Genomic DNA, 10182 nt, shown 5'->3' with positions numbered 1-10182 from the left:
TAAATTTATACTAATTAGTGTGTATTACAATATCAAAATGTGCTGTCAAGAAGGAAACAAATGTTTATTGAAAAGTCAGAGATCTACAATCACCTTCCCGAGAGGTTGTGCATATCAAAAATGAAACGCTTCTGTTCATACAGTAGATTGTTCGTTTTGATTGTGGAGCCGTTCGTTATTTAGATTATGGCAAATATCACACAAAACGTAATAATTCCATTGTACGAATACGTACGATTATGTGCTTCCTTATTTCTGTATAATATAATTGTTTTGTTTGTTGTCTATATATGAATGCAATTGTATGGTTTACACACTCACATGTGAATACACGTGTGTCAATTATAATCTACATACAAAATACAGGAATATTATTTACAATCCGCACGTGAATATAGGTATGTGAGTAATGATCTCTATATAAAGACAAGTGTGTGAGCAGCAGTTTCTAAATGGATATACGCGTGTGGTTTACAATCAACATGTGAATATAAGTATGTGTTCGTTAGTATTTAAATGTAAAAGAATGGCGTTGTTCGCTGCTGTTGTTACATGTATGTTTTCTTGTTGGTAAACAAACTTATGGGAATGTTGTCACACAAGATTGTGAGCCACTTTCAATACATACACACAAGTGTACAGCGGTTATATAATTACATTCATATGTGCAAGTGATGTGGCGAAAACGCAAACTATTGTCCATCGCGTTATGTTTCAATTAAACACTAGTGGCTAGGCTGAATGTCAATAATCTTGCTTGGGTATTCAAACTTGCCATGGAACACACGTTCACCCTAGGCCTCTAATGTGCTGCACACGTCTGCATACATAGTAATATAGAAATTTACTTGTTTCTTAGATTATATTGAGATATCTATAAAATACGACTATGTTTCATGAGATGGGAAATACTTCTTACATTAAAAGGTTTCAACTGATGGTAAGTTGGATTTTTATTATTAATTTAGTGTAACCCGCAAACCGTAGTTAGGGGCTTTGTTTACCACAGTGCAACGTAACAAATACGTTGCAATACGGAATTAATTTCACAATCATTGATTTTTGTCAAATGTACTCGAATAACAAAAGTCATCACTTCTATGTCACTGTCGCAATTTATGTATTATTGTCACGCACTGGCACGTGACCACGGCACGTATGTTAAGACTTCAAAAATGTCCTTTACTTCAAAAGTGTCCCAGAGCGGAAATTCAGTAAGATTAATTTGTTATATTCACAAAAAACTAATGGTGACATTAATGCAAATTATTAAATTAAAACTATTAAGGGACACTTTTGAAGTCATATTAATTTGTTATATTCATGAACAAGTAATGATGACATAAATGCAAATTATTGAATTAAAACTATTAAGGGACACTTTTGAAGACATGGGGACACTTTTGAAGTCATTAATTTGTTATATTTAGAAACAAATATTGGTGACATAAAAGCAAATTATTAAATTAAAACTATTAAGGGACACTTTTGAAGACATGGGGACACTTTTGAAGTCATATTAATTTGTTATATTCATGAACAAGTATTGGTGACATCATTGGAAATTATTAAATTAAATCTATTAAGGGACATTTTTGAAGTCATTACTTTGTTATATTCATGAACAAGTATTGGTGACATCATTGGAAATTATTAAATTAAATCCATTAAGGGACATTTTTGAAGACGTGGGGACACTTTTGAAGTCATATTAATTTGTTATATTCATGAAAAAGTAATGGTGACATAAATGCAAATTATTAACTTAAAACTATTAAGGGACACTTTTGAAGTCATTAATTTGATATATTCATGACCAAGTAATGGTGACATAAATGCAAATTATTGAATTAAAACTATTAAGGGACACTTTTGAAGTCATATTAATTTGATATATTCATGACCAAGTAATGGTGACATAAATGCAAATTATTGAATTAAAACTATTAAGGGACACTTTTGAAGTCATTAATTTGTTATATTCATGAACAAGTAATGGTGACATAAATGCAAATTATTGAATTAAAACTATTAAGGGACACTTTTGAAGTCATATTAATTTGATATATTCATGACCAAGTAATGGTGACATAAATGCAAATTATTGAATTAAAACTATTAAGGGACACTTTTGAAGTCATTAATTTGTTATATTCATGAACAAGTAATGGTGACATAAATGCAAATTATTGAATTAAAACTATTAAGGGACACTTTTGAAGTCATATTAATTTGATATATTCATGACCAAGTAATGGTGACATAAATGCAAATTATTGAATTAAAACTATTAAGGGACACTTTTGAAGTCATTAATTTGTTATATTCATGAACAAGTAATGGTGACATAAATGCAAATTATTGAATTAAAACTATTAAGGGACACTTTTGAAGTCATTAATTTGTTATATTCATGAACAAGTAATGGTGACATAAATGCAATTTATTAATTAAAACTATTAAGGGACACTTTTGAATTCATGTTAATTTGTTATATTCACGAACAAGTAATCGTGACATCAATGCAAATTATTGAATTAAAACTATTAAGGGACATTAAATTAAATACCTTTTCCTCATTGTCTTCAGCAAAATTTTTTTTCGCCAGTTGAAGAGTTGTTCTGAACCCTGAAACAAAAGAATAGCCTTTTCAAATATATTTATACACATATTGGGGAGGAAAAGATCTCTTCTAGAGATTAATAGATCTTGCTGTCCTACATACAATTTTCTTCCCAAAGTTTTTTGTAATTTCCACACATGATACTTTCCAATCAATCATGCATACATGCCCCTTTGCAGTAACAGGCAGAATAATTTTACTACTCGTATTTCATAACAATTGTCACATATTCTAACTGGTATTGATATGCAGTCACTGCCATAACCATAGCAAATTAAGGGTTTCCTGTTACAATATGTTGCAGTGTACTTTTTTATGAAGTATTTGTGCCTCATTAGGTGGTTTTTGCAATTTGTATGTAATTTTTAGAAGGATTTAGTAAAAAAAAATTCCCATATTTGTTTTCAGTTTGTATGTATTCCTATGGAGTAAATGAAATTCTAAATAGGTGGAAACATGTGTTTTACCTAAAAGGCATTAATTCAAAATAAAATCGGCTTTCACTCAGTATGCAATGGAATGCTTCTGTCCATATTCTGAATTACAAATATTTCAACCTTTTTAAATATGTATACTGTACTTGTATCAAAAGTGCATCTTTAACAGTAGAGCATATAAAACCTGAAACAGTACATTTTCTGTATGATATGTACTCAGAACTTACATTCAATCTTTAAGTTATTCACTATTCAACACAGTACTAATGTAAGGACAAACAACTTCAACAGAACAATTCATTGTCACTGATTTAGTCCCCATCCATTCCCATCCTTAATAGATTGACATGCCACGATAAATAATAGATTTTGAGTATTTAGCATGGTAAAAATATGGCAACATGTGACCTCATTAATTATGAAACAGATGCCTGAAAGCTTGGGCCCAACTGATACTACTTGTGGCTTTAATTATTCATATTAAGAGATTTGAAATTGATTTAAATGGAAATTTATATGGAAATTTATGTTGAAATACTTACAACTGCTTTGCATGGTTGTGTTGTGCAATTGCACATGGGTAGTGTTTCTTCATGGTGTTCTTTCTATAGCAAACTCTGTTCATTTGGTAAGAACACTTTTATTTACTTTCTTTAAATATGACTTTGAACACTGGCAAAGCAAAAGAAGGAGATAGTAGTTTAGCAAAATTACGCCTTTTAAAGCAAAGACTATAAGTGACACAATTCATAAATTGAATGTTGCAATGAATATCTACATGATTGGAAGCAATCATTTTTACATGATTTAAATTCATTTCAAGAAACTTTAAAGACATTGGTAATTAGAAGTGATGCAGGGCAATCTGATTAGCGGGGTTATATGCTATCTTAATGGTTTACATTTTCGGTATGTATGTGTGCACAGTAACTGGCTGGTTATAACAAAGTATTCGCACTTGAAGATAAAAACATAGTTGAACTCTGGTGACCTTGCCCTTTGTTGTATAATATTCCTTTATTATAGTTTGTTTGAATATGCAATGTCATAATTACTTTTTAATTGAAACAAGCTTTAGGATTGAAACAGCAGTGGGAAAGCAGTCTACCGAATGTTCTTGATTGATGTAAATATCTTACAAAAACATTTTTGTTTAAATATTTTAAGGGACATAATTTCCAGCTTTATTCAAAGAAATTCAGACATTTTAGTATGAAAACAAATGCCTCATCTCAGAAAAAAGTACTTCATTTAGACATGAATAGATTCGTAAAACATGCAAGATAACAGAAAATCCTAGCTGGCTTTGCCCAAGTATTTTGTACAGGTGTCAAAAATTAATGATTTACTGAGACAAATATGAACAGCCTTATTATATTCATTGTGTGACTACTGTGTTGTTTGAAAAGATCTGCTTTGCCTCCTGAGAAGCTACATCTTCAAACACTGCAATCTTTGTTTTTGAAGTACGTTTTTAAATAAGTATCATACAAGCTCTATCATACAGTTCTAATAGCTGAAACAAGTTACTGTGAATTTTGATTTTCAAAATTTATATATTTCAACAAAACATTTTTTGTCGAATGAACTATTCAAAATGTGGATGTAATGTTTTGTTTTTTAGATATTTTTTTTCATAACTTTGGACTAAACAGATTTTCTATTGGCTTCAGATCTTGATCAAAAATTCGGCACCCAAGTCATAGGAGTGCTTAAATTGATTATCTGACATCTTGTTTTCTGTTAAAATTGTATTGGTAGGTTTGCAAATGTGTATCAGACTGTGCAATCTCTCCATGAGTTGGCATTGAAACCCAGTCTAGTATTCCCATGAGATTTGGGAGATACCGTACTTCTCCGAGTATGAGCCCACCCCTCCGTTTTTAGACATTTAACAAGTTGAGGGCATCCCCAAGTATAGGCCCAGGGGAGTTGTGCCGGCGTCGACGACATTTATAAAAATATGCAAGTAAAAAGTGTATTTCATTGCATAATAATCGTGATTGGTAGGGCAGTTTGGTTCCTGCTTTTACGAGAAAGCTCCATTAATTTCAGAGTGCATGGCCGGCGAATGGACGGAACATGGTTCGCACCTTTTCTATTTTGTTATTTACTCACGATGAATCCCGATGTTGCAATACTGAAGTAATTAATCCATATTCCTTTTGAGTAGTGGTTTTAAAAACGACAAAAATGGTCATTAAACATCGTTTTACTTTTCCGAATAATCTTGTCCATTGAGACCTTCGTGAATGGGATGTGAACGAGCAAACAATTCTTCCACATGACTTGTTGGCGACCGTGAAACGTTTAAATACTTCCTCCACCTTCAGTTTACTTTTCGAAAATTACGAATCAACAGCTTTAGGGAAAAAATCACTGTTTTTTTGTCGAAATCAGATCGCATTTTAACATCGCGGTAATTCACTTCCGCATTGCGTTGAAAAAATACTTCTTCAATAATCGGAATACTTCGTTTGTACGACACAGCATTTTGATTGGTTAACGAAAGACGTAAATTAAGACAATATGTAAATCGTATTGTAATAAAATGTGTGTATTTTTATGAACATATTTGTTTCTTCATTGTAAAAAGTGTTGTGGAAATCAAAAAGACATTATTTAATAATATTTTTTTTCCATTAGATTTGAGTGATTGTGTGTAAGTGAGATTATTGGTCGAAGAGAAGAAATGAAATAAAATGTTATTCTATGTATAACCTGGCTGGCAATGTCGCCAATTGTGGCACAATCTTCAGCATTATTGAGGGATTTCTCGTTTTTTGACGACAGAGTTTCACGGCGTGTTACCACAAACCACGTCGCCGCCATGTTCGCCTTGTAGTCTCAAGCAGCACGCGGAGAGGCCAATACCCGAGATTCACTGTCAACCAACGCGCATAAATTATAGATCTGCGCGAGTCTTCGGTACTTTGATCATGATACTCCCATGAAAATGCAACTTGAATTTGTTAGGCGGCGGGCGGAAGAAAAGTTAAGATAAAATAATTCTTTTAGCAATATTTTTCACTCACAAGTCGGCGGGCGCGAGAAATTACGCTGAAATAAAATTTTATTTTTATTTCATTTTCGGCTCCTGTTCATTCGGTGGGTTCGCGAAACTAGGGATGATAACAATCTGGCCTAACACATCTCCTGTGTCATTGGTGCCAATTTGTAACGACCACTGTTAAAATGGGAACACTGAAAGCATATTCTATACGCTATATACATGTACCAATATTCTACATTAAATCACTTGCAAATGAAAAAAGATTGCTGTCGTGGGGTTGTGTCCAGATTCCCGGAGGGCATCTTCTATTGAAATCCAGTTTTGTCAATTAAACTTCAAGGAGTATGGTACGAGACAACCAAAATATGTCGTAATCTTGAGAGGCCTCTAACAGCCTCTTATTGATGATGATGATATAGTGTGTGTCATAAGACATTATTTTTTACAGTCACAAGGCCAAAATCGATGAAATGGTGACTACTCGACCCTTAGTTACAACATCACATTTCATATTGGCCTTGTGCTGGTAGTGTTAATTTGCCTATGCAATTTGTCTAAAACAATATTTCATTAAGACTTGTTAATTTAAAAAAAAATGTTCGTGTCAAAATCACAGTTATTGTTACTTTTTATATTTTAAAACAATTGGTTTAATTTTATCATGCAAAACTCAATGCATTGTTAGAAGACACTAATGCGGTATCTGTTCATACGTAATTTGATACTTTAGTGAAAAAATAAACTTTAGACTATAACTGATACATGATACAAATTGAATAAAAGCTGATGTGTATTACCAGTAATGTCTTGTTTCAGGACACAATTTTTTTAAACCCTATCAGTGTCTGCTATGACATATATTAAAATGTTTAATATTATAACACTTAATCTTCGATGTTTTATTGCCTGTACGCTATTAACTCATTATGCTTACACGAATTAAATAATCTATTTTGAGACTATATGCCGATCTTTAGCACGAGTGGTGCTAGTTAGGTCAGAAAGAGAGAATCGCTGACATATTTTCTTCGTTTTATTAGCATTTCCACTTTAAACATGTCATCATTGTAATCAATAACTATCCCTTCAGCTAACATAGACTTATTTTTTCTGGTCAGCTTTGTTTTAGCTTGGAGCTTTATCATAACCTTGTCATTTATTTCATATAATGTAGAAGTATGCTTTGCTATATCTCGATGCAACATTGTGCTGCTTCAAAACTTGTTTTACTGGCTTTTCTATGAATTGCATTTGCCAAATCTAATCAATTGATGAAAGCTTGCTTACTTTCAAGTGTTGGAAACTTATTTTGTAGATTCCACTTGAGATATAAAAAAAAATATTAAAAAATACCTACAATGGACACACTAGTGATTGATCATGTGGAAAGAAAACATTTACACAGACAGATCATAGAGACATCATTCACAGATGTAAGATTTTTAAAACAACAAATGATGATCAAAGTAAACTCCCATGAAAAGCATGTGCATGACATTGGTAATCTTGCTGTCAAAATAATCAAACAAAACATCTACACGTATATATTTTCATTGAGAATGTGCCAATTGAACTAAAGTTAATATATATACATGTAGCTAACGAAAGACAAATTGTTCACAAATTGTGACTTCTTCATCAGATTCTTTTACATCAGGCTGTCAAACATACTGATTACCGTATTTGGTCTTGCAAAAAAAGCTTCAAACGGAGTCATTTCTGAAAAATACAAAATATTAGTCTTTATAACAGTATTACTAGATGACAACACAAAATGTGTTCCCACTAGAGATGCTGGAATGGACATTTGTAGAAATGGATAAAAAAAAATATGATTAAATAATAAATCATGTTTAAAAAGAGATTCTCAGTCTGGCTACATTCTGTGAAACTGCGTCATTAACGGCAGACAATTATGTGAAGCCATGCAAATGCAATGCACTAAATACCATAAAAACTCACTGTTGTAAAATTATTCTTTTCTACATTTAAAGTCAAGATTACATCAATGAATGAATAAAACAAACATTTAATTGTACAACACGCTTTTCTTGTTCTATTTCTCTCGCAAACAGATGATTTAACTTTAAAGTTTCACTACATGAATTCATACAGAGCATTACAAAAACATAAACCGCCTGAAAATTGGACACTTAATATGAGTACCTACTTAACCACATCAAATTACCAAGAGAGTAAAAATCAACCTGTTTTCTGGACCCATTATTATGGAATATGAATAAGCAGAGCAATTTCAAGACAGTTTAAATAATTGTATGAACTGTTCATTTAATAACTAGTTAATAATAAAAAAAAACACTCAGGAAGAACTCCTTTGTGCTGAGAGTATTGGAGGCATTTGAAGTAAAAATATAGAGTATTTAAAATTCACAATTTATGATTGTGGTTTGTAGTGTGATTATTTCCAACAAGTTTAATTAAAATTAGATTTTATTGAGATATGAAGATTACCTTTGCAAATTAGGTGATTAACTTTAATCAAAACTATTTGTGTCGTGTTGTCCCAAAACATTGATGTACAAAATTTCAATGAAATGCAAAAATTGGTTCTCGAAATAATAGTGGGACAGACATACACACATAAGCAGGGTAACCGCAAAAACTTCCATTGCTTCACAAAATAATTGTTAAAATGGATGCAACCAAATGATGGAATAATAATAATAATTTTCAAAATACATCAAAATAAAAAAACACTATGCTAATAAATGCATCTTCAAGATCTGGTTCCTGAGTGATTGAAAATATTTAATTATAAGAGGTGTGGACATAGTTTGGACGAAGGAAGCTACCAACACAAAACACTGTAATTGACCATATGCCAATAAATTGCATGCAAAATTGGCGACTAGACTTGATGTTGCCACATGATTGCCGGATAGCTTCAATCTTTTTTTCCAGGGAACAATTTTCGATAATTACTGATTGATTTATTATACGAAATTTATGGTAATAAACAAATTGGCAACTCTACGGTTTGGTAATGACTAAAGCTGGTGTGTTATATCCAAAAGTTATTTTAAAGTCTGTCACAGGCGTTTGATCTCTAAGCCGTTACCACCACGGTCCCCGATTATCACTGGCACTTAATATGCGTGCAGTTGAGCGTAGAAAATACGGTATACAGCACAATCGCTGACACACGAGTGTAAACGGTTTCTAATATCAACCATATTGTCAAATAATACAATTAAATGCCACAACTTACCTTATGAAATAACATCATCCAGCGGCACTCACTCACTCACTCACTCAAAAACGGCCATACTACGAAATAGAAATATCCCATAATGCCTTCGTCATGCCCCCTAAGCTAGTGAAAAATGGCGACGTGAATATCGCACCAGTGTCGGAAGATAAAATTATATTGAAAGTTAAAACAACGATTAAAGTGAGGTAATTGTCACTAAAGAGTCGAAAAACAGATCGGTAATGTGCATTATATAAATATTAACAACTTTATACTAACATATGTATACAAGTATTCTCAAATTATACGGCAATCAATTCCAACATAAAATAAGGGGACACTTTTGAATTCAATGACACCATTGAAGTCTTAACACACGTATAACCAAGTTATACATTAAACCGAGATTGTTTTGACTACAAATTCTTAAAAATGCAATATGGAAAAGTACATTGCATTGTTAATACTGTTGTTCGATACAGCCTGTTGATAAATACATTTCATTATGTACTATCACAAACTAAATAACGTTCTCTCACACAAGTATTTGTTGACTTGAACTGAAAGTCCGTAATTGTCTTGGAACGCATAATAACAATCGCCGCACATATGTATTAGGTTTTTAAGATTTTTCATCGAACAAATACTAAACAGTGTGCTTCAAAAGGAACATTTTTAGTCTTTGATAAAGTATAATGCAGTTTGGCTATCAACACATCACAACAAATAAATCATTAATAAATATAATTTGTTCAAATTACTCCTTCACAAAGCTTTAGGACATGCGTTCATTTACTAACGAGCAATGATAAAAAATTCAATGAATTCTATGGTATTTAAGGATTGAGCTGCAAGTCGTGTTATAGAAAGACCACAGTTGCTCCGATGAATTGTTGTA

The 10182-nt window shown here is 32.0% G+C and overlaps 1 long non-coding RNA gene across 1 annotated transcript; it reads right to left on the bottom strand.

The window, feature by feature from the left end:
- Positions 1-3696: 3696 nt before the first annotated feature.
- Positions 3697-9365, bottom strand: LOC146732704 (uncharacterized). Its single transcript, XR_014926904.1, has 3 exons — positions 9303-9365; positions 7752-7792; positions 3697-3732 (listed from the first exon to the last, which is right to left on the bottom strand). It is a non-coding gene; the product is annotated as an uncharacterized LOC146732704 (long non-coding RNA).
- Positions 9366-10182: the final 817 nt, after the last annotated feature.

This window comes from Saccoglossus kowalevskii, chromosome 17, assembly GCF_978046115.1.
Source record: "Saccoglossus kowalevskii chromosome 17, keSacKowa6.1, whole genome shotgun sequence".
In the NCBI taxonomy this organism is placed as follows: domain Eukaryota; kingdom Metazoa; phylum Hemichordata; class Enteropneusta; family Harrimaniidae; genus Saccoglossus; species Saccoglossus kowalevskii.
This window is presented reverse-complemented; position numbering and strand designations above follow the sequence as displayed.